The sequence below is a fragment of the Geotrypetes seraphini genome, chromosome 5 (genome assembly GCF_902459505.1).
Source record: "Geotrypetes seraphini chromosome 5, aGeoSer1.1, whole genome shotgun sequence".
NCBI lineage: Eukaryota > Metazoa > Chordata > Amphibia > Gymnophiona > Dermophiidae > Geotrypetes > Geotrypetes seraphini.
In genome coordinates, this window is record NC_047088.1 from 71,625,217 (window position 1) to 71,651,589 (window position 26,373).

General features: G+C 40.9%; 1 protein-coding gene across 2 annotated transcripts in view; it reads right to left on the minus strand.

The window, feature by feature from the left end:
- Positions 1 to 26,373, minus strand: part of TNMD (tenomodulin) — a 163,730-nt gene that overhangs the window by 11,141 nt on the left and 126,216 nt on the right. The window lies entirely within an intron of this gene.

Here is a 26,373-nt window from a genome sequence, read left to right on the forward strand (position 1 = left end):
ACTCTTTCAACACATTGATGACAAAGATCTTCCACAATTTTAAATACAACCTCCCATTTGTCTTCCAGCACAATCCTGAGATAACAACTTTTCTAGACTGTTCTGTAGCATCCTGTTTTAGTTGTTTCTTTACACACATGTAACTTGGGATTTCAATCTGATCAACTTGATCTTCCAAAGATTTTATTTCAGTTTTGAGCTTAATCTCGGATTTATTAATGTCCAGTCTTAGCAGTTTTATCTGATGCAACATCTTCAATACATCTGTCTTAGTTATTGAAGAGTTTAGGGTAGTGGAGCCAGGAAGAGCATCATCTAGATTGGTTGTATTAGATATTATTATTATTATTATTATGTTCTTGTATACCGCCATACCCAAAGAGTTCTAGGCGGTTCACATCAATTAAATTAGGATCCGATCTGAACACGGATTTACAACATTTTGTCAGAATTACAAGCAACGAGGAAGGAAGTGTTGGGGTTTTAGCAGAGGTTTAACAGAGTTGGATTGGAAGGAACTAGGGAGGGAGAGGGGAACCAAGGGAGGGGAGGAGAGAAAGTATGGGGTGGGGCAGGAGGTGGTTTATTGCAGGGGAATGAGGTTAAGGGTCCTGTTCGCGGAAAAGGTATGTTTTGAGAAGTTTTCTGAAGTCGAGGTAGGTCGGGGCTTCGAGCATCATTTGGGCTAGCCTGGAAGGCGAAGGTTTTGTCGAGGAATCTTTTGAGCTGGCATAACTTTATGGAGGGGAAGGCGAACAGCTGAATTCTGCGGGATTTCTTATTGGTGCAATACATAGTGAAGAGGGGGGAGAGGTATTTTGGTGATAGACCAAATACTGTTTTGTAGCAGATGCAGGCGAACTTGAAAAGGACTCTGGATTCGAAAGGTAGCCAATGTAGTTGGTGGTAGAAAGGAGTGATGTGTTCCCATTTGTTCAGGCCGAAAATGAGATATGGTATCCTTGGATACCAGAAGAAGTTGAGAAAATATTCAAGATTTCAGAGCATTTTAATTTTATTTCTATGGATACAGATCAAACAAAGGTGGCTTTTCCACATTAAACTCACCCACCCCCCTAAATAGAAAAGGTAATATTCCAGTATATATTACAGAACCTTGAATTGATGGTTTTATAAGTTGTTGCAGTGCATAGAAAAAGTAAGCAGGTGTCCCGAGTGGTTGTTTCATGTGTAGATATTATGGGATTAACAGCTCACCTCCCCTACCATCTGCTCTACTATGAACATTTGGCAGTATTTATCCAGTTAGCTACTTTCTTTGCACAATAGTATAAGAGTTGATTCACTGTATACCTCCGACCATGGTAAGGCCTACTTCAGAAGAATGTAAACTGTACTAGTTCAGCTAGCACATGGGGACATCAGGCTGATTTAGACCCAAATATTCAGTCGGGCCATATCTTGCTATTACTATCTCATCTGGCAAAACTTTAATGGGAAGGGGAGAGTGTGGCACAGTGGTCAAAGCTGCAGCCTCAGCACCCTGAGGTTGTGGGTTCAAACCCATATTGTTCCTTGAGACTCTGGGCAAGTCACTTATTCCCCCCCATTGCCCCAGGTACATTAGATAGATTGTGAGCCCATCAGGACAGACAGGGAAAATGTTTGAGTATCTGAATAAATAAATGTAAACCATTCTGAGCTTCTCTGGGAAAACATTATAGAAAAATAAAAACAAAAATCAGCAACTCTGTGTTTGCTTGAAGAATAAGTTGCTCAGGTGTCTATAAACTCCAAGCGTCAAGAAAATGGATGGATAGCATTGATACATTTTTCAACACTTGAGTTGAATCCCCTCTTTCTAAAGAGTACAGGTGCCAAGATTCATTAGGTGTGGCCTAAAACGGAATCAGCCCAAAACATGCAAATGATCAGGAGAGGCTATCATGTCAACCACTCCCCTGGGGAGGAAGTTAGCCTGACAAATCAAACCTCCTCTGTTGAGACAGGAGCACCCTGGTTACCTGTCCTGCAAACATTGGTACCACGTTTTAAAAATTCATGGGCAAGCTTTTATAATCTTGTACAGGGCAAGATTAGCACAATTGGCCTGTAAATCTTGAAAATGAGTACTAATCACAGTGCATGAGTGCTGAGCATTGCCTACCCCTGGCTTGTGTTATATGACTTTTTACTGCACTGCCACCATACCTGGAAACTAACTAGTCTCCAGTACTAAAAAAAGTGGAAGGAGAGGTAGAATGAGACAGGGAAAAGAAATAGGACAGACAGAGATTTTGCTATTCCCATCTACTGATTTCTAGGGATCAAAGGCAGAGTTCAGAATCACTATCTTATGTAGATATTGAACTTACTTCTAATTAAAACTTTGACCCTAGTGAAAATGATCTTACTCCTATTGCATCTCTTGTCATTTTCAGTATCACAATCCCAGATTCGCAGTCCACTCCTCCCCTCAGATTTCACTGGCAGGCAAGCTATTGTGCCTTCAGATGGACAGGCAGAGGTAATTAACCACTCTACTAGTATTTTCCAGCTTTAGCTAGAAAGCACAAAAAAGCACATAAACATTGAATATTCCCTGACATGGTTACTGAAAAAGATGGAAGACAGAATCTGTGGAAAGGAAGAGCAGAAAATACGGCCTTTAGATGTAATTGTGTCCCAATAGGCAACATCTATCAAAATTCTAATCCACAAACCTGTTGGCTGGCAGAGATACATTATAAACAACTACAATATCTGGATGTGTCATATGTGATGAATACTGATGGCCCATCTGTTGCATTCACTGTCTGATGTGTGCTCTTCTCTGGGCTGGCTTAGAGAGAAGCATGCAGGGATCCCTTTTGATTCTTCCCACCCCTTTTGGGTCCTGTTTATTTTTCTGCAATACACAGAGCTGTGAGATAAAGACTCATCAAAAGCCTCCTTCTGCACTTGGCAGCATCAACATTAAAGGTTGTTTTTGTGTCATCTTTTACTGTTTCAGATGGCCAAGCTGGCAAGACTTACTCATTATTGACTGTTCCTTTTCTTCATCCATTTACAAGTCAGCTTCTCGACTAATTTTCTGGGCCAAAATGTGTCTCCTAGATATTCTCAATCAAACACATTTTTGATCTCTTTAGTGAAAATATTAAAAGATTTGCATTTATTATTTATCTTCATTTACACATAACTTCTGTTTTGACCAGCTGTCTAAGGTTTTTGTTGTATTATAGCTTAGGATATGTTGCTACCCAACAGGTAATAAAGAATTAATCTATTATTGAACTTTTCTCTTTTCCCATGATTCAGTTTCAATGTTATGTTCATTCATTCATTCAAATTGAATAAAAAGGGTAACTGCTAGCCTATTAAACATTAATATAATAGCAAACATTTTTGCTGAGGGTTAAACCAGTCATAGCACTGGAAGGTTCCGAAGCTACAGAGGCGCTTTGGTGGCCACCATCTTGCCTGCACTAAGAATATGCATTCATAAATGCACATTTGGTTCATTAACATGCCACAATAACTGCTTAAAATCTTTAAAAAGACTTACATCTACAATTATTCAGATAAGTAAAGATAAAAGTAAAAAAACATATATATATATATATATATATAAAAGTGATTAAAATGCCCAAACCTATGAGGATTTAATACCAGACATTCCCCGCTATGAGACAATGAATTTGGGGCGGAGGAAAGGTATATCTGAGGTTTTGGATACATAATCTTTAATGAATGAATTAAATGTTCAAGGTCAATCAATGAACTAAATGTGTTTGAATGATATGGAAAATTGAATGACATGATATATCTTAGAGGTTTACATTCTTCACAATGTATATTGATTACTCTAAGAAAAAATATTTCGATACCATTTTGGCAATTAACTATAGTTTAAAATATTTAGGGCCAGATTCTGTAATTGACGCCTAAAAAGATAGGTGCCTATAATTATGGGTCCGGATTCACAAACGCACCTAGATTGCGCCTATCGGTGGTAAGTGGTTTAATTGGGTTTAAATGGCATAATAACTGGCCACATGGAAAGAACAGCGAAGGTGACCTCTGTGTTCTATATCGTTTATTCAATCACATAAAGACTCACATGGCCTGCATCAGGGGACTTAACAAAAGTCTGGATCTTATTAGGCGAGCCTCTATTATCTTGAACTCTGAAAGCACTCAGTGTTTTGTGACAAAAATGAATTACTTTTCTAGATGTGTTGATTAGGAGACCTGCTCCGCATATGTCTCCTCACAGGAAGCCACTAAAATAGAGTGAGGAGATATTTGCTGAGCAAGTCTCCTAAGATTCCTGATGTAGGCCGTGTGAGGTGGCCTTCGCAGTTCTTTCCATTCCTCCAGTGTAAGAAGGTTTTTTCTCCTGTGCTTATCACTTTGATAACTGGTCACACCATTAAAACCCAATTAAACCCCTCATTAAAAATAAAGTAGCTGCTGCTACATGACCTCTGGGACCTGGTGGCTAGCAGTGCATAGTGACGCTGAAGTCTGGACGTGGGCATGCTTAGGGGTGGCGGTGGACTTTGGCATCACTATGCACCACTAGTCAAGCTTAGGTGCCAGAAATGTTAAACCCTAGCTTACATTTCAGGCACCTAAGGTCCCTGCTCACCACAAGTCTAGAAGCAGCGCCTGACTATGTGTGCTTATATGTGATGATCTTAAAGTGGCCAAACAGGTTGAAAAGGTGACGGCGAAAGCTAGAAGGATGCTAGGTTGCATAGGGATAGGTATGGCCAGTAGGAAAAAGGAGGTATTGATGCCCTTGTATAAGACTCTGGTGAGACCTCATTTAGAATATTGTGTACTATTCTGGAGGCCACACCTTCAAAGAGATATAAAAAGGATGGAGTCGGTCCAGAGGAAGGCTACTAAAATGGTGCATGGTCTTCATCATAAGGTGTATGGGGACAGTCTTAAAGATCGCAATATGTATACTTTGGAGAAAATGTGGGAGAGGGGAGATATGATAGAGACGTTTAAATATCCATGTGGCGTAAATGTGCATGAGTCGAGTCTCTTTCATTTGAAAGGAAGCTCTGGAATGAGAGGGCATAGGATGAAGTTAAGAGGTGATAGGCTCCGGAGTAATCTAAGGAAATACTTTTTTTACAGAAAGGGTAGTAGATGCGTGGAACAGTCTCCCAGACGTGGAAGAGACAGAGACTGTGTCTGAATTCAAGAGGGCCTGCGATAGGCACATGGGATCTCTCAGAGAGAAAAAGTGATAATAGTTACTGCGGATGGCCAGACTAGATGGACCATTTGGCCTTTATCTGCCATCATGTTTCTATGCTCCTATGACATGCGGTAGGTCCCGTTTTATAGGTACCTCCGCAGCAGGCACTGCTTCCAGAATCAGCCGCATGGGCCTATTACATGGCAATCACGCTTAATGGCACCTAACTTAAAACTTAAGATAGGCATCTCTTACAAAATTTGCCCCTTAGGGTTTTTATTTCTTTTATATCTCTCTTTCCACATGCTTTTTTATTTCTTGCCAAAGAATTTTAAAAAATAATTCTTTCTTTTCTTTATAATTGTGTTGCTTGATAGAGTTGTTATGCTTTGGCACATTTCTGATTGTAGAATTTGCTGTTGCGTAATTTTGTAAAAAGTTTCAATAATTTTAAACAAACTTTTAGGGATGGATTCGGAAATCAGTAATGGAAAAAAAAAATCAGCGTTAAATGTGATTCTATAAAAGGTGCATGCTCAGTGGCTTAATAAGGGGGGGGGGGCGGTCTGCCCTGGGCACCATCTTGCTCGGGGTGCCAGCACTTATCCTCTTCTCTACCACCACCCCCCTTCCCAATCTGTCCCCTGATGCGCGCAAACCCTGATCATATTAGAATATAAGAACATAAGAATAGCCTTCCCAGGTCAGACCAGTGGTCCATCTAGCCCAGTAGTCCATCCTCCAGGTGACCAATCCAAGTCACTAGTACCTGGCAAAAATCCAAAGAGTAGCAACATTCCATGCTACCAATCCAGGGCAAGAAGTGGCTTCCCCCATGTCTGCCTTAATAACAGACTATGGAGTTTTCCTCCTGGAAACTGTTCAAACCTTTCTTAAAACCAGCTATGTCAACTTTTCTTACCACAACCTCTGGCAATGCATTCCAGAGCTTAACTATTCTCTGAGTGAAAAACTATTTTCTCCTATTGGTTTTAAAAGTATTTCCCTGTAACTTCATTGAGTGTCCTCTAGTCTTTGTAATTTTTGACAGCGTGAAAAATCGATCCACTTGTACCCATTCTACATCACTCAGGATTCTGTAGACTTCAATCATATTTCAGCTGTCTCTTTTCCAAGCTGAAGAGCCCTAAACTTTTTAGTCTTTCATCATATGAGAGGAGTTCCATTTCTCATTATCATCTTGGTTGCTCGTTTTTGAACCTTTTCTAGTTCCGCTATATCTTTCATGAGATAAGGCGACCAGAATTCAACGTAATACTCTAGGTGAGGTCACACCATGGAATGATACAGAGACATTTTAACATTCTTAGTCTTGTTAACCACCCCTTTTAAAATAATTCCTAGCATCTTGTTTGTTGTTTTGGCTGCTGCTACACATTGGGTATAAGGTTTTATCATATTGTCTACAATGACACCCAGATCTTTTACTTGGATGCTAATCTCCAAGGTTGGCCCTAGCATCTGGTAATTACAATTTGGGTTATTCTTCCCAATGTGCATACTTTGCATTTGTCCACATTAAATTTCATCTGACATTTGGATGTCTAGTCTTCCAATTTCCTAAGGTCTGACTGCAATTTTTCACAATCTGCATGTGTTTTAACAACTTTGAACAGTTTAATCTCATCTGCAAATTTAATCACCTCACTCATTCCAATTTCCAGATCATTTATAAATACGATAAATAGCATCAGTCCTAATACATATCCCTGTGGCATTCCACTATTTACCCTCCTCCTTTGAGAAGAATGGCCATTTAACCCTACCCTCTGTTTTCTATCCAATAACCAATTTCTAATCCACAACTGAACTTTGCCTCCTATCCCATGACTCTTTAATTTTTTCAGAAGCCTCTCAAGAGGAATTTTGTCAAAAACTTTCTGAAAATCTAGATGCATTATATCAACCAGCTCACCTTTATCCACATGTTTATTCACACATTCAAAGAAGTCCAGCAGATTGGTGAGGCAAGATCTCCCTCAGCTAAACCTATGCTGACTGTCTCATTAAATCATGTTTGTCTATGTGTTCCACAATTTTATTTGTTATAATTGTTTCCACTATTTTGCCCAACACTGAAGTCAGGCTTACTGGTATGTAATTTCCCTGATCTTCCCGTAACCTTTTTAAAAAATCAATGTAACATTGGCCCCCCTCTAATGAGATAGCGGGAATACTCAAACGAGTTTGCAACCTATCCTTGAAAACTGGGGAGATCCCGGAGGACTGGAAGATAGCAAATGTTACACCTATATTTAAAAAGGGGTCAAGAGGAGACCCGGGAAACTACAGGCCGGTAAGTTTGACATCGGTTCCGGGCAAGATGGTAGAAGCACTGATAAAGGACAGCATCTGTGAGCACATCGAAAAACATGGGCTGATGAAAGCGAGCCAACATGGCTTCTGCAAAGGAAGATCGTGCCAAACAAATTTACTGCACTTCTTTGAGGGGGTGAACAGCCAGTTGGACAAAGGGGAACCCGTAGACATCATTTACCTCGACTTCCAAAAGGCCTTTGACAAGGTACCCATGAGCGGCTACTTAGGAAGCTGTGGAACCACGGGGTGGAAGGGGACGTACACAGATGGGTCAAACACTGGTTGGCAGGCAGAAGACAGAGAGTTGGAGTGAAGGGTCACTACTCGGGCTGGAGGAAGGTCACGAGCGGAGTTCCGCAGGGGTCTGTACTGGGACCGCTGCTGTTTAATGTATTTATTAATGACCTGGAAATGGGGACGAAATGTGAAGTTATAAAATTTGCGGAAGACACTAAACTCTGTAGAAGGGTTAGAACTACGGAAGAGTGTGAGGACCTACAAAGGGACCTAAACAAACTGGAGGAGTGGGCGAATAAATGGCAGATGAACTTCAATGTAGGGAAATGTAAGGTCATGCATATAGGGAGAAAGAACCCGATGTTCAGCTACCAAATGGGGGGATTAGTATTAGAGAGAAGTAACCTTGAAAGAGATTTGGGTGTACTGGTGGATACAACAATGAAGTCAACGGCACAATGTGCAGCAGCCGCGAAGAAGGCAAACAGAATGTTGGGTATTATTAAGAAGGGTATTACGACCAGAACAAAAGAAGTCATCCTGCCGTTATATCGGGCCGTTATATCGGTTGTTCAGTATTGGTCACCGTACCTTAAGAAGGATATGGCAACACTTGAGAGGGTCCAGAGGAGAGTGACATGAATGATTAAGGGCATGGAAAACCTCTCATACACTGAAAGATTGGAGAGACTGGGGCTCTTCTCCCTGGAAAAGCGGAGACTCAGAGGAGATATGATAGAGACCTACAAGATCATGAAGGGCATAGAGAAAGTAGAGAGGGACAGATTCTTCAAACTTTCAAAACATATAAGAACAAGAGGGCATTCGGAAAAATTGGAAGGGGACAGATTCAAAACAAATGCTAGGAAGTTTTTCTTTACCCAGCGTGTGGTGGACACCTGGAATGCACTTCCAGAGGACGTAATAGGACAGAGTACGGTACTGGATTTCAAGAAAGGATTGGACGATTTCCTGCTGGAAAAAGGGATAGAGGGGTATAGATAGGGAGCTACTGCGCAGGTCCTGGACCTGTTGGGCCGCCGCGTGAGCGGACTGCTGGGCACGATGGACCTCGGGTCTGACCCAGTGGAGGCATTGCTTATGTTCTTATGTTCTTTATATTCTAAGGTACAACAGACAATTTTAGCAACAGGTTACAGATCACTAACAGCTGGTCAGCAATTTCATGTTTGAGTTCTTTTAATACCCTGGGATGTATGCCATCCAGTCCAGGTGATTTATCACTTTTTTAATTTGACAATTTGTCTCAGTACATCTTCCAGATTCACAGTGATTTCTTTCAGTTCCTCAACATTATCACCCTTAAAACCATTTCCAGTTCAGGTAGATCTTTTACATCTTCTTCCGTAAAGACCAAAGCAAAAAATTAATTCAATCTTTCTGCTATGGTCTTATCCTCCCTGTGCGCCCCTTATGCTTCTTGATCATCTAATGGTCCTACAGATTCCCTCACAGGTTTTCTGCTTCTGATTTACCTAAGAAAATTGTTACTATGAATTTTTGCCTCTTTGGCAAGTTTATCTTCTTATCCAATGTTAGCTTTCTTTATCAATGCTTTCAATGTAACTTGCCAGTGTTTATGGGCTCCTTTTACGAAGGTGCGCTAGGGCTTGATGGAATTCACCCGAGAGTCTTAAAAGAACTGAAGGTTGAAATTGGAGAGCTTTTGCAAAAACTTGCCAACCTGTCAATTAGAACTGGTCAGATACTGGACGATTGGAAGATAGCGAACGTCACGCTAATTTTCAAAAAAGGATCAAGAGGAGAACCGAGCAACTACAGACCTGTGAGTCTTATGTCTGTCCCTGGAAAGATGGTTGAAGCACTGATTAAAGATAGCATAGTCCGGCACTTAGATACACATGACCTGATGAGAGCCAGTCAACATGGTTTCAGGAAAGGGAAATCATGTTTGACGAATTTACTTCAATTTTTTGAGACTGTGAACAAACAAATTGATAGTGGAGAACCGGTGGACATAATATACTTGGATTTCCAGAAAGCGTTCGACAAGGTTTGTCCAGAGATAGCTTGGTTTGCCTGGGACAGAGAAGCATATTATAGGTATTACTGGTATAGCAGGTGGTCCCAGGTCATAGCCAACACCCAAAACCCCACATTTGGGGGGAACCCATTAACATAAGAACATAAGAAATGCCCGCACCGGATCAGACCATGGGTCCATATAGTCCGGTGGTCCGCACCTGCGGAGGCTCAGCTAGGTATTCTCTGACGAGGACCTTGGTCACTCGTATCCCTCAATGTGTCTTGCAAGAAGATGTGCGTCCAACTTGCCCTTAAATCCTAGAATGGTAGTTTCCACCACAACTTCTGGGAGTAAAGTTAACACAGAGTTCGAAGCCTCCTCCTGAGCAATGTGTTCGGCAAAATACTTGTTCTCTAATTTACTTTCGTATGCAAGACCCCAAAGCCTTTTTGACCCCACGCAGATACCAAATTGGTATGGATGCAGGTAGAACTATTCCATACGGGTTTATGGAGGTAGGAATTGAACTTACACAGACAGTTTCTTTCCATAAAAATCCACCATACAGAAGAAATAGAACACAATATTGAATATGGCACATCTGCAACCAATCTGTTCCTTACCATAGCTGAAACCATAGCTGATACACTAAATGTAACAGACTGTTACGTCTGTGGAGGAACTCACATGGGAGAGCATTGGCCTTGGGAAGCACAAGAAGTAGATCTTACTAAATCTTCTTCTTTCCTAGTTAATTTTACCAGACCTCCTCCCATAACAGTAGGCTCTCCCTGGATATTAAAAAACTTTGTTTGTTCCTGATCATTGTCTTGTTAGGCTCCGAATGCCGGATACCTTTCAAGCAGGATGGTCTTCTTATACAAGTACCTATACTTGGGTACCGGATAATTCCAGTTGGGTCAGTTGGCCCAATGGTACTCGACCCTTTCATGACACGTTCTTTGTACTTCTCAGTCACCCTCAATATTCTAAATTAAGTAAGACTCCTGCTGAACAAGTAAATTGGCCTGCTCCCGATGGTCTTTATTGGATATGTGAGAATAAAGCATATGCCTGGTTACCAAAGAATTGGTATGGTCATGTATCCTTGGTATCATCTGACCTAGCTTCTTTCTTCTCCCACTTGAACATGGTGCAAATCTAGGTTTCCAGGTATATAAATCCCGTAGCAGAAGTAAGCGTGCTGTAGATGTTACAAAAGGATTACAAATAGGTGAGTGGAAAGACAATGATTGGCCCCCTTCCCCGTATTATTAGCTATTATGGTCCTGCCACTTGGGCAGCTGATGGTATGTGGGGATATCGCACCCCTATTTACATTTTGAATAGGCTTATTAGATTGCAAGCAGTAGTCAAAACTATTACCAATGCCACTTCTCTTGCCATGAATATTTTAGCAGCACATGATGACCAACTCAGAAATGCTATTTACCAAAAAAACAGACTGGCTTTAGATTACCTATTGGCTACTGAAGGTAGTGTTTGTGGTAAATTTAACTTATCAAATTGTTGTCTGCATATTGACGAAGTAGGACAGGTAGTAAAAGACATTACAGATGGAACGAAAGAGGTTGCGCATGTCCCTGTCCAAACCTGGAATGGAGTACAACCAGATTGGTTTACTTCGTGGTTTCCTAACTTTGGAGCCTTTCGTCCTATCCTTATCTTTTTAGGAATTCTTTGCCTTATCTTTTTGCTGGTCCCTTGCTGTCTTCCTTGCTGTATCAATCTTGTTAAAACTACGACTGCACAAGTATCAAATGTTAGCTGCTCATATATATTGTCATCTCACTCCACAACCTGTTGATCCTAAGTATCAGACTATGCCGCCCTCTTACAAATATATTTGCTGATTTTCCTCCCAATGCAGAATCAACCTCAGTTGTATATTCAGATATTCCTGACTTAACTGAACCTGACACACAGTTATAATTAGTCTATTTGCCACTCCATGCAATTTTATGATTACACATATGTACTTATGATTTGAATGAACATTGATTTCAACATTATATTTCTTCAATTATGCTTTATTAGCATTGAGTCATACTATACTAATGGTCCTTCTAATTTAGTTTGGGGTTGGGTCACTTGTCCTTTTAATTTTTTATCAAGCTCAATTCCACGTGCTTGGGCCTTAAGCCTGCCTCTTGTGATCAACACTAATCCACCATCACCTGTGTGACACTCCCTATTCTCAGGGAGTCAAAACCTTCTTAGGCTTTGAAGAGGGGGATGATAGAGGATGAGGGGAGCAAGTCCTTGTATTGATACAGGTGAAGACCCCAACCCTTTAACCAAAGGTGAAGAACTTCTGAAATCCCTAGGCCATATTGCAGGCCTAAAAATGATTTTAAAAATACCTTGGCTATAGCTGTCAACTTTTGCACAAATATATGCTTGCTAAAAAACAACCTGCTGAAAACAGCAAGTGAAGTGAAACTTATGCTAAGATAAGCAAGTCAAGCGAAACTTATCCTTTCACATGACAACAGGCGCCACATCTGCTATAGTAACATAAAAGGATTAAGACATATCCTGACTAAGAATATACAAATACATTATTTGCATGGAATATCCTGTGAGGGGTGGATATTTACTGGCCTTTGCCTTGGAATTGCTGACTTGATGGTTAAAATGGCATATAATGGGAAAAAGGTAGATTTTCTGGTAAACAGGACACACATATAGCATGTGACAAATATTATAAACCAATTAGTGAACTAACAAGTGTAATGATGTGAGAGAAATAACCAATAAAAACTAATCATATGACTTAGCCAACGTGGCCCTGGTCCCTTAGAATAGTATAAAGATAGCTCTGCTGATTATGCACTTAGGAGACACAAGATCTCAGGCCTGATGATTGTATGCTCTGTTACTCTATATGCTGAAAGATTTATTCTTGTAAGCTGTTACTGATTTATTAATAAAAATACTTACTGCTCAAGCACAGTATATCGAGTGTGAGGTCTCTCATTGGGTGTAGGCTTGAAACAGCTGGCCCATAACATGTTCCACATGAAAGACTTCTCAGGAAATTTCAAAGCCATGGAATAGAGGGAGATATACTTAGATGGATAGGCAAATGGCTGGAGAACAGAAAGAAGAGAGTGGACATAAATGGGAAGTTCTCAGACTGGGAGAAAGTGACTAGCGGTGTGCCCCAGGGCTTGGTACTTGGTCCCATCTTATTTAATATTTACATCAATGACCTAGAAGAAGAAATATCCAGTGAGATCATCAAGTTTGCAGATGACACAAAGCTATGCCTGGCATCAGATCGGAGAAGGATAGTGAGGAACTCCAGAGTGACTTGTGTCAGTTAGAGAAATGGGCGGAGAAATGGCAGATGAAGTTTAATGTGGAAAAGTGTAAAGTAATGCATTTCGGCAGAAAGAACAAGGAACATGAGTATAGAATGTCAGGTGCAACTCTGGGTAAGAGCGAACAAGAAAAGGACCTGGGTGTACTGATAGGACCCTGAAACCATCGGCACAATGTGTGGCAGCAGCAAAGAAAGCAAATAGAATGTTAGGCATGATAAAAAGGAATCATGAGTAGATCGGAGAAAGTTATAATGCCGCTTTATAGGGCAATGGTCAGACCACACTTGGAATACTGTGTCCAACATTGGTCTCCCAACCTACAGAAGGATATAAAACTGCTGGAGAGGGTGCAGAGACGAGTAACGAAGCTAATAAAAGGTTTGGAGAACTTGGAATACGAGGAACGACTTAAGAGACTGGGATTGTTCTCCCTTGAGAAAAGGAGACTGCGAGGGGATATGATCGAGACTTTCAAAATACTGAAAGGAATCGACAACATAGAGCAGGAAAAAAAATTATTTACAATGTCCAATGTGACACGGACAAGAGGACATGGACTGAAGATAAGGGGGGACAAATCCAGGATAAATATCAGGAAGTTTTGCTTCACGCAACAAGTGGTGGACACCTGGATTGCTCTCCCAGAGGAGGTTATTGCAGAATCCACCGTTCTAGGATTTAAAAGCAAACTAGACGCACAGCTATGACAAGAGGCATAGAGGGATATGGGTGACTAAAATTACACCAGGTGTACACCTGGCTGGGCCTCCGCGTGTGCAGATCGCCGGGCTTGATGGACCGAAGGTCTGATCCGGAGATGGCAATTCTTATGTTCTTATGTACATTGCTGTGCGCGCTAGACCTTAACACCAGCATTGAGCTGGCGTTAGTTCTAGAAGCATAGCGTGTGGGGTAGCGCGCGGTAATTTCCTGCATGCGCTAAAAATGCTAGTGCACCTTAGTAAAAGGAGCCCTATGTCTCTTCTTATTTTCTTCATTTGGATCCTTTTTCCATTCTTTAAAGGATGGGTTCTTTTTTTTTTTGCTCTAATAGCCTCTTTCACTTCACCTTTTAACCATGCCAGCTCTCGTTTTCTTATCTTTCAACCTTTGTTAATATGTAGAATACACCTGGTCTGATCTTCCACTGGACTACTGGATTCCGGCATTGAGACAAAGTGAAGAAGTGCACTTTGGTGATTGAGAGCTCAGCCAGGAAATAAGTCCTTGGTTTACATTATATTTTTTTTCCTACAACAGTGGATTTTTTAAATTATATTGGATATCTGTGTGCTATACTAAAGGTGTTTTTCCTATTTCAAGTTACTGTTTGTCTTATTCATAAGTTACAGTACTCTTTTTGGACATGAATTGCTCCTTAGGGAGCCTATTGAACTATATAGAAATGGAGGGGGTTTTTTAACCTATGAAGCTCAACTAAGGTTTTTTTTCTTTATTCCTTTATTTTTTCTTATTTTGTGCTTTTGCCTTGTAGGGTGAGTGTGGAGGTGACTGATAGAAACACTTCATTTCACTATTTAATTTGGGGCCGGCTGTTTGCTACTGTGTGATATTTGTTCTCTATCCAAAGAAATTTATTGTGGTAATTGAAATCACCCATTATTATAGTCTTGCCCAATTTGCCAGCTTTCCTAATCTCTAAAAACATTTCTTCATCTGTCTGCTCATTCTGTCCCGGTGAATGGTAGTATAACCCTACCCATATATTCCTTCCCCTTCACACATGGAATTTCAATCTATATGGATTCCACACTGCTATCTATGTCACGCAGCATGTTTATTTTGTTTGATTCAATTCCCTCTTTAACATATACCAACCTCCCTCCAGATTGATCTACTTATTCATTGCAATATAATTTGTACCCAGGTGGCACAGTGTCCCATTGATTGTCCTCCTTTCACAAGGTCTCTGAGACTCCTATTATATCTACCTCGTAATTGATTGCTAGATACTCTAACTCTCCTATTTTATTTCTTAGACTTGAGGGGAGGTATCGTTAACATTTCAGATCTAGAATTTCAGGATTTTACCATGATTCTAGCCCACACCATTAGGTCTAACTATAGACCTATAGCAAACATTCCATTTCTGGCAAAATTGACAGAAAAAGTAGTTTTTAATCAAATTTCAGAGTTCGTGGAAAAAACCAACGTTTTACACCCTAACCAAACTGGTTTTAGACACCACCATAGCACTGAACACTCATTGATTGGCATGACCACCTCTATCCAATATTTTTTAGATCATCATCAATCGATACTGTTAATTTCTATTGATCTTTCAGCAGCATTCGATACGATTGATCATCAACTTCTTCTTGACAGACTTCAATCTATTGGTATTACAGATCAAGTTCTCTCTTGGTTTGTATCATATCTTACTGATCGTACCTCTACTGTTCTTTTCAAAGAGTCAACTTCTAAATCCTCACAGACCACACATGGGGTCCCCCAAGGGTCTATTCTTTCCCCCTTACTATTCAATATCTTTCTTGCCCCTCTAATGACTTTATGCAAATCTGTGGGTTTCCAAGTTTTTGCCTATGTTGATGATATCCAGCTCTTACATCCATTAAACACTAATGATACCTCTGAAATCTTAGCGATTAATGAGAAACTTGACCAAGTTTATCATTGGCTGGATACAAACAGATTGGCGCTTAACATTAAAAAAAACTAATATGATGCTTTTCCCATGGAAAGATAGTTTTTCTCTTGTTACTCCAATTTCTATAAAAAACGTCCCCCTGCAATTAGTTAATAATTTAAAAATTTTAGGGGTGATTTTTGATAATAAATTGAATTTCCATGATCACATCAGTAATATTATTAAAACTACCTTTTATAGATTACGTAAAATTCGATCTATTTCCAAATTTCTATGTTCAAAATCACTTAATATTCTTATTCACTCTTTGGTGATTTCTAAGATCGATTATTGCAATTCTCTCTTCAAGGGAATTGCGTTGAACAAAATAAAGCATCTTCAAATTATTCAAAATGCTTTCATTAAGTTTATAACCAAATCCAGAAAGTTTGACCACGTAATACCGCTTCTTAAAAATGCACACTGGCTTCCAGTTATCCATCGAATTACATATAAGCTTTGTATACTGACTTTCAAATCTCTTTGTAATAAAACTCCAGCATTTATATACAAATTATTAATTCCTTACTCTCCAAATAGAGTTTTGAGATCCAATGAACAGAATTTATTGACTATTACTTCGCTGAAGGTTATTAATACAAGCCAGCAATTTATTTTTTCGGTTACCGCACCACAGACTTGGAATGCCCTTCCAATGTTTTTAAGGGAAGAACAGGAACTTGGAAAATTTAAAAGTAATTTAAAAACATTTCTTTTCAAGGATGCCTTTGAAAACTAATTTTAATACCCCATAGCTCTAATAAATTTCATCTTATAATATTTTATTGTTATTTTGTTTACCTTCTGTATCTTTCCCTTTTTGTATCTACTTTACTTTATTGATTTGTATTTCACTCCTCCTTTACCCAATGTTATGAGTATGTTAAGTTAAATTTCAATCCCTTGTCATTATTTAAATTCTGTTTTTTTATTGTATTGTTTCCCATCAAATGTAATTTTTAAACTGTTCATCGCTTAGAAGTATGATTAAGCGATTAATCAAAAAAACTATTAAATTTGAAACTTGTATATATTTGTATACAGACACTTCAAATTGTGTTCTTTCCTCGTATCTATAGGCTGCCGTGAAGATGACAGGGATCATTTTAATCTTTACTCTGCCTTCCTCTTAAACATTCCTGGCTTTCTTTCACCATTATTTCATAATTTCAAAGGTACAACAACTACACTCACGTAACAAATTCGTTGTCCTATTACAATTCGATCTTTCCGCTGCTTTTGATGTCGTCCATCATGACATACTACTTTACCAACTTTCCGAGATTGGAATCGACTCCACCATCCTAATGTGGTTCTCAAACTTCTTACGCTCCCGTTCCTACACCGTCAACACAAATGGCACCATGTCCACTCCTTGGACTCCATCTTGCGGTGTCCCTCAAGGATCACCCCTTTCCCCTATTCTCTTTAACATCTACATGTCCTCCCTGAAACTCTTTCAACTATCCCCCCTGGAAACAATCTACACTTATGCAGATGACATCCTTGTCCTCCTTGAGACTGACCAGAACCTCACCAACCTCCACGAAAACATTACAGCTTGCATAATGAGACTCCGTGCCTGGTCCCTCTCGGTACAGATGAAACTAAATGAATCTTTAACAAAACTACTCTGGCTCGGCCCAAAATTCGAACACCTGCCCACACTTTTCGCACTACCCACAGGCGATACACTACAGCTCGAGTTCTCATGCAAGGTCCTTGGTATCACTATTGATTCCTCTCTCTCCCTCAATGACCACCTCAACTCCTTGGCAAAATCATGCTTTTTCAGCCTTCACATGCTGAGGAAAGCTAGATCCTACTTCAGCCAACAACACTTTGCCATCCTTGTCCAATCCATCATCCTCTCCAAACTAGATTACTGCAACTCCATCTACTTAAATCTATCAAAAAAAAGTATTCTAAGACTCCAGCTAATCCAGAATTCTGCAGCCAAACTGATCTTCTCAAAATGCAAGTCTGACCATGCCTCCCCACTCCTTGCCAAACTTCACTGGCTCCCAATAATCTCCAGAATCCATTTCAAATGTTCCTGCCTGGCTTTCAAGATCATTCACGGAATCCTGCCTCCTCTTATCCCACTGTCTTTCAACTCCTCCAGTCCCGACTCCTCCAGAACTGCCCAAAGGCTTAAACTAGCCTTCCCCTCTCCACGCGGCATCCACTATTCAGGCAAACTGGGAAAATCCCTTCTCTTCAAAATCACAGGTCTTTGGAATGACCTCACCACCCCGCTGCGGAACCTGAGCTCCCTTCAGTTATTCCGCAAACAACTGAAAACCTGGCTTTTCAGCAAATTGTAGCTCTATCCTTCCCCCCTTTCTCTCCCCCCTTCTACACATAAGTTCATGTAATCCTTTTTCTTCTTCTCTACCCACTATTTTAAGTGCCTGTAAACCGTGTCGAGCTCCATTCTCATGGAGATGATGCGGTATATAAACTTAAGGTTTAGATTAGATTAGATTAGATTATTGAAATCTCTCTATTGGGACCCCCTATATTTCTTGTTTCAATAGTATCCTACAAGGATACTCCACACTGAACCATAAGCTCCTGGGCGACTGTCGGCTTTCCCCCCATCTTATTTTTAAAAAGCTGCTCTATCTCCTTATAAAACATTAGCGCCAGCAACCTGGTTCCATCCCTGTTAAGGTGGAGTCCATACTTTCGGAATGGGCTCCCCCTTTTCCAGAAGGTTGCCTAGATCTTGACAAAACTAAATCCCTCATCCCTGCACTATTGTCTCAACCACACATTGAGACTTCAGAGCTCTGCCTGCCTCTTGGATCCTACTTGTGGAACAGAGAACATTTCTGAAAATGCTACGCTGGAGGATTTGGATTTCAGTTTTCTACCTAAGAGCCTAAATTTGGCTTCTGGAACATCCCAGTACTATCTAAAATCTTTTCTAAGTGACATGTGAGGTCTGCCACCTTTGCACCAGACAGGCAAGTGACCAGGTGATCCTCACACCCACCCAGCTATCTACATGCCTAATGATCCAATCACCAACTACAACAGCTGTCCTAACCCTTCCCTCCTGGGCAAAAGCCCCTGGAGACACATCCTCAGTGTGAGAGGATATTGTATCCCCTGGTGGGCAAGTCCTGGCTACAGGATTATTTCCTACTTCACGTGGGTGATGCTCTCCATTGAAGAGACTTCCCTCCTCCAGGCTGCCAGACTGGAGGTGGGACCTCTCCACAACGTCCCTGTAGGTCTCTTTGTACCTCTCTGTCACCCTCAGCTTCCCCGTTTTAATCATTCTCACCATAAGCAGTTCCTTAATCCCTTATTTGTCTTGTTTGCCCGTTTTGATTACATAACATAACAAAACATAACATTGTGCTTGTTGACCACGTAGCCATGAATTCAACGAGGTTTACAAAAGATTACTAATAATAAACATAATGAACATAATGCATGGAAGAAAATGAGTTAGTTGATCAAATGCTTAGAAAATAAATAGGTCTTCAATTGCATTCTAAAGTGTTTATAAGAGTGAGCCGCGAGCAGTAAGGTTCAAAATCCTTTATCGTGAAGAGCTGCTTGAGATGCCAAGGCATGATTAAGAAATTTTTTACTTTTACAGCCCTGGACTGAAGGAAAATTAAACAAAGGATAGGTTCTTCTACTATGTCTGTAGGAAGCTAAGGAAAATATGTTAACCAGATAAAGAGGTGCTCTACCCTAAAGAGCCTTATAGCAGAAGCAGCCCAGCTTGAACAGTACCCGAGCCTCTTATATGTTTAATTTACAGTGCTGTGTATGTGCCTAGCAGTGCTATGGAAATTATAAGTAGCAGTAGAATAGCCAGAATATGTGTCTCTTATGGCATCAGTATTTTCTTAGTTGCCTGGCAATGTCTATTCTGTAAAACAACTGCTATGAATTATTGTCTTAATTCAGGGGACCTGTACAGATGCCAGCAATGTATTTCCATCAGGGTAGTATTTATACTGAGCATGCAGATGGGAGTAAGTGCTTGAGGTGATGTGTGACAGCCTGCTGTCACCTTTTTTACTTTCAATAGACTATTATCATAGCCACAGGAGAAATCATTCTGGACTCTGTATGATCACATGCAGCAAACTTTTGACAAATAGAAGATCATTCTGATAACATCTATTCATCGTGTGCAAAAACAAAAGTACACACCTTTGTCCAATCAAAATACAGGGATTAGTATCCACAACATATTTGCACCAATATAAATGTAGAGTTACAAGATTATTCTATTGGTACTAATCACATATTGGATTAATTCAATTTGCTACCCTGTCTTCGGATAGATTAGAGTCCAGAACACTAACCCTCCCTTTTATGAAACTGCGCTAGCAGTTTTTAGCATGGGGAGCTGCTCTGAATCGCCCGTGCTGCTCCTGACGCTCATACTTCAAGGTGTCTAGTAAGGTCTTGATGCTGTTGTAATTCTCTTTAAGGTGCACTGAGTAAGCAAGTGGAAAAGATGTGTACATCTTCCCATTATGGAGCAGCACGGTGATTATATTGTATACAAGATTCAGTATAAATTGTTATTGTCGACGAAATATCTGATTGACCACATTTCTTTTTATACGCCATCCCAGATCCTGTCGATGGAGAGGATTTGAATGTCCCTTCTCTAAAGCAAAGGAGATTGCATACAACTAGAATAGGTTCATTTTCATGTATTGGCCCTGATATTTGGAACAATATCCCCGCTATACATTAGACAGCAGGGGGGTTTGATTACTGTTAAGAAACTTTTGAAATGATATCATTTTGCAAAATGAAATATGAGCATTGAGCGCTTATATTTATCGTAGGATTTCAAGTTTTGGAGAGGAACCAAGATGGCGCCAGGGATAGACGTGTCGTGAGAGGCTCCCCTTCTATCGGCGTTCTCAGTTTATTCTTCAAGATTGACTTACCGGTTTCGCATTAAAGGAATGGCGAAGCGTAGGGGGAAACAGAGGAGCGATCTCCCGGCCTCCTCTGCCTCATCAGTAACACGCCAGACAGCAATAACAGCCTTTGCTGTTCCCTTTGGTCTGGGCGAATCCGTGTTCCGAGGGGGGCAAACCTCGGAACTGGACAGTGACTTTTTGCTGAGCCCGCTGGGTCCTGCGATCCCTCCCCGTCCCGGGATGATGTCGGGCAGTCCTGCGGGTCAACGGGAGACTTCGGGGAGTGAATCCCTGTTGGACCCGATGAAGCTGCCTTTGACCCTGGAGGTGATTCAAACTATGCCGGGTTACCAGCAAACGGCAGAGGGAGGAGGAGGCGTTCAGGGAGTAACGAGTGTGGGAAATGGAGTCCCTTCTCCACTTCAACCTCTGAAACCCCTGATTAAGCCGAAAGTGGTAGATATGGAGGCGTTGTGGGGAGCCATGGAGAGCCTTCACCAGGTATGCTCCCAATTTATTTCCTCAACCCAACAAACTGCAGTTCAAATTAAAAACTGTGAAGGGAAAATTCAACAACAAGCAACTAGAATGGATAATATTGAGAAGACAGTCTCTGAAATAAAACTTGTATCAAATTCTCAAATGAAAGAAAAAAACTTAATGATCAGGAAAATTGAAAATTTAGAAAATGCAAATAGAAATTTAAACCTGAGACTTTTAAATTTTCCTGTATCTAGAATATTATCACCGAGAGAACTTTTCCACTCTTTTTTGACTTCAGTTTTAAAATTTTCAGAGACAAATATGCCACCATTGCAAAAACTATATTACCTTAATATAGTTGAAGAGGATAAGGACAAGTCAACTATCCATCCCGGAGAATTAGACCTCACTGGGATGTTAGAATCTTCACGGATTGAGATTTCAGCGAGAGCTACTTTGCTAGTAACTTTTGTTTTCTTACAAGATAAAGAAGCTCTTCTTCGTCTCTACTATAGAACTGAAAGTGTTGAATTTTACAATCACAAAATTGCAATTTTTCCTGATGTCTCAAAGTGGACGCAGCTTAGACGTAAAAAATTTCTGACATTTCATCAGTCAGTTTTGGCTTTGGGAGCAACCTTTCAACTTAGGTTTCCTTGTAAATGTTGTATTACCTATCAAACAAACAAGTATATATTTTATGATCCAGAACAATTGCAATTTTTCTTGGAAGGCAAGGTTGCCATTAAGGCTCCCGACCCCTCTATAATTTCAACCACTTAGGCCCTAATGTAATTAACCAAAGAACTCTGTATATTTGAGGCATATGTAAATATGACCGAGTTTAGTTTTTCTTCAATTCAACTACCCTTGATTGTGTATGGCAGGGGTGCCCACACTTTATGGGCTTGCGAGCTACTTTTATAATGACTAAGTCAAAATGATCTACCGACAATAAAATTAAAAAAAAACACAAAGCACACTGAAAGGCAGAGAAAATGTTAATTATTCATATTCCGGGTTTTTTCAAAGAGGACGGCAGATGACTCTATGCAATGTCACCTCAGTAACAAAATACAAAAATAGACAAATACACCCCTCCCTTTTTACTAAACCACAATAGTAGGTTTTAGCACAGGGAGTTACGCTGAATGCCTCGTGCTGCTCTTAATGTTCATAGGCTCCCTGCACTAAAAAACGCTATTGCGGTTTAGTAAAAGGGAGCCATAGTGCAAAATATAGACAGCAGATATAAATTCTCAAAACCGACACATTTTGATCACTAAATTGAAAATAAAATCATTTTTCCTACCTTTGCTGTTTGGTGATTTCATGAGTCTCTGGTTGCACTTTCTTCTTCTGACTATGCATCCAATCTTCCTTTCTTTCAGCCTCCTGTATGTTTCCTCTCCTCCAGACCTCATTCTCTCCCCCAACTTTTTCTTTCTGTCTCCCTGTTCCCCCTTCTTTCTGTCTCCCTGTCTGCCCCCTTTCTTTCTTTCTCCGTGCCCTCCCCCAAGCCACTTGGTTTGCTGCCACCGCCATCGGGGAACAGCCCCCAAGCCACCGCCGTCCCAAGCTTTCCCTGCAGAAGCGTCGTGCTTACCAGCATTCTGCTCCCTGACATCAATTCTGACGTAGGAGAGGAAGTTCCGGGCCAACAAGGCATTTCTCCTCATTCCATCCAGCCTGAGCCCCATCTCTCCTTGATCCAGCATTTCCCTTCTGAGTCTGTCAGAATTACCATTCCACCTATTTTCCAGCATCACCCTTCTTTGTGTCCATCATCTATATCCCTATCTCACCACTTTTTCAGAATCTTCATTTGTCTCTGTCCTTGTCTTTACCCCATGTTCACCATTTGCCCTTTCAATGTCTTTATCTCCCCCCCACACACTTTTTCAGCATTACTTCTGTCTCTATTTCACCTCCTCTTCATGTCCCCTCTGTATCTCTATCCTTATTCAGTAGGTCCTGTTTACTCTTTCTCTTCTTTGTGTCACTATCTCCATTTTCAGCTTTCCCCCCTTTTCCTTTGTTAATGCACCCTGTAGCCAGAATCTTTCCACCCTCCCTCCACTCCGGCCCAGCCCAGTATGAAATATTTTCTTTTGTTTCCCTCCCCTCTCTCTTTCTCTCTCTCTTCTGCTCCCTCACCCACGAGTCCTGCATCTGGCCCTCTCCCTTCTACCTGCACCTGGCAAAACCCCCCTGCTCCGCGGCTCTCTTAAGCAACTCGTCAGCAGCGGTGATCAAGACAAGCTGCCGACATCGAGGCCTTCCCTCTACGAGTCCCGCCTTTGTGGAAAAAGGAAGTTGAAACAAGCGGGACTCGCAGAGGGTAGGCCCCGACGTCAGAAGCTTGTGTCGATCGCTGCTGCTGAGTTGCAGAAGAGAGCCGCGGAGCAGGGGGTGTGGCCGGAAGCAGGTAGAAGGGAGAGGGCTGCTGGAAGAGGTAGAAGTTCTGGAGTATGACACCGACCTGGGTCAGGATGATTTCTTTTTCAGGCTGTTGCTGCTGCCGCCGCCACGCCACCACGCCCCCCCCCCCCCCCGAAATGACAAAAACAGCCTAATGCCCGGCGTCGGCGTCTTTGACTTCGGGGAGAGGAAGGCTGATAGGCCCGGTAGATCGGGACGGCAACACGAGTCTATCACAGAGCCCGGGATGGGCTCTGCGATCGACTCATGTTGCCTTCCTGAGCTACCGGTCGATTGCGATCGACGCGTTGGGCACCCCTGGTGTATGGTTTCACTCTCCCTTAATGTGGACTATGATCATTGTATTGGAATTTATGCCTTGATAATAATTTCCTGAATGTATTTAGTTGCCTGTATCAAAGTGTTCTTTTTTTTGATCTTTGATGTGAAAATGAATAAAATAGATTTAAACATATCGTAGGATTTGAATGATGTGCTCATGAGGAGGTTTTTGTAATTGTCTGCTGTTTATGAATCTTTGTATTGATTAATATGTATGTATTTGTGTAACCCACTTTGATAAAAATAGTAACATAGTAACATTGTAGATGACGGCAGATAAAGACCCGAATGGTCCATCCAGTCTGCCCAACCTGATTCAATTTAAATTTTTTTTTTTTTTTTTTTTTTTTTTCTTCTTAGCTATTTCTGGGCGAGAATCCAAAGCTTTTCCCGGTACTGAATAAATTACGTATTTTATTTTAGTATTTATAGACCACTTATAGCCTAAATGGTTTACATTCAGGTACTCAAGTATTTCTCCCTATCTGTCCCAGTGGGCTCACAGTTTGACTAATGTACCTGGGGCAATGGAGTGTTAAGTGACTTCCCAGGGTCACAAGGAGCAGAGCTTTGCTTGAACCTGCAATCACAGGGTGCTGAGGCTGCAGCCATAACCACTAGGCCACTCCTCCACTCATGTAAGTCTCTTTCACGAATCATCCCAGATGTAGTCTCCCATCATTTTCTCATAATTTTGTACTTGGTAGTGACGTTCAAAGCCCAGTATATCCTGGTGGAAGTGTTCACCTTGCTCCTCTGAGTATGCTCTCATGTTCACCTTGGATGTCTCAAGATAAGTATCAAGGACATTTTACTGTAATTCTTTATCAGATTCTCAAGCAACTCCACGTAGTTTTTGACCTTGTGATTGTCCAGGATGCCCCAAACAACTGCGACAAACCTGTTCCAAGCTGCTTTCTCCTTCCTAGTTAACTTCTTGGAAAATTTCATGCACTTCAGAATCTTCTTTATTTGTGGTTTGATGAAAGCACCAGCTTTAACATTTTACCTAACTACAGGTTAGGGAAGATGTCTTGAAGGTACTTGAAGGCTGCCTACTCCTTATCTAGAGCTCTGACAAGTTGTTTCATTAGATCCTAGTTGATGTGCCTTGCTGGCATCAGCACCTTCTGGAGGTCCACCAATGGTTTCCATTTGACATTCTTTCTCCCCAAAGATAACTTGGTCTGATATGGCCAGTCCTGCCTTTTGTAGTGCATCTTTTTGTCTGTGCTGTCCCAAAGGCAGAGATAGAAGGGAACTTGGTAAAACTGCCTTGGAAACTCATTAGGAATGCCACCATTTTGAAGTCTCCAATGACCTCCCAGTCATACTCATCATACTTCAAGGTACCTAGTAAGGTTTTGATGCTGTTGTAATCCTCTTTAAGGTGCACCCAGTGAGCAAGGGGAAGAGATGTGTACATATTCCCGTTATGGAGCAGCACGGCTTTGATACTTCTGGATGAGCTGTCAATGAAGAGATGCCACTCTTTCAGGTTACAGGTGATTCCAATTGCTCAAACAACTGGTCACATTGTGGCAGAAGCAAAGCTCATCTTGATGGGTGAAGTAGGTGGAAAAAGCTTGGTGATGCTTCCTCTGATCTGTGACTTGCACACTTTTATGTAACAAGTTCTACTGCTTGAGAGCCTAGATGTCAAAAGCTTGGCATTGGACTTGGTGAGACCAAGAGTTCTGATCAAGTCGTTGAGGTCTATGTGGTTTGAATAGTATGGGTTTCTCTCATCAGCTGCACCACTGATATTATAAACTGGATCATCAACATCTCCCTCACTCTCTGACTTTCTGCTCTCTTCTGAATACAGCTGCTCTCTCTCTGAAGGAGTGGGTATGGGGAGCTCAGGGCAATGTGGCACTGGGGCAATGGATAAAGAAATGTCCAGATATGTGATTGCAGATGCATGCTTGCCAGTTCGACGTTTGGAAAGGACCACCATGCAGAAGTAGCAGTTGCTTGAGTGGTCAATGGGGTCCTGTCAAATTTTTGAGATAGAAAACTTCATGGCTCTCTTTTTCCCTCTGTACCATCCTGTAGAAGAACAAAATGAAATTGTGGTAATGAAAACAATACATTTATTTCACATATGAATAATGTGTATGAGATTCTCACAACATATATATGATATATTTTTAAATAACATTGAAAATGTTAAAATTTAAATATTTTTAAAAAGTAAGAATTCTGAGAAATTTTATAGCAGAAAATTCCTCCATTCTAGTGAGAAACAAAATTGTCTTACCTTCCAGGGTTTGTTTTTTTTGTAGTGTTCGGATGTGAAGTGAGGTACCCAAGATTTATTTTGATCCCCAACAGGTATGTCAAAATATGCCTTGTAGGCATCACACATCTTAGCAGATGCTTCTATGGAGTACTTTTCCTTCTTGTCTTTATAAATTGGTCTCATA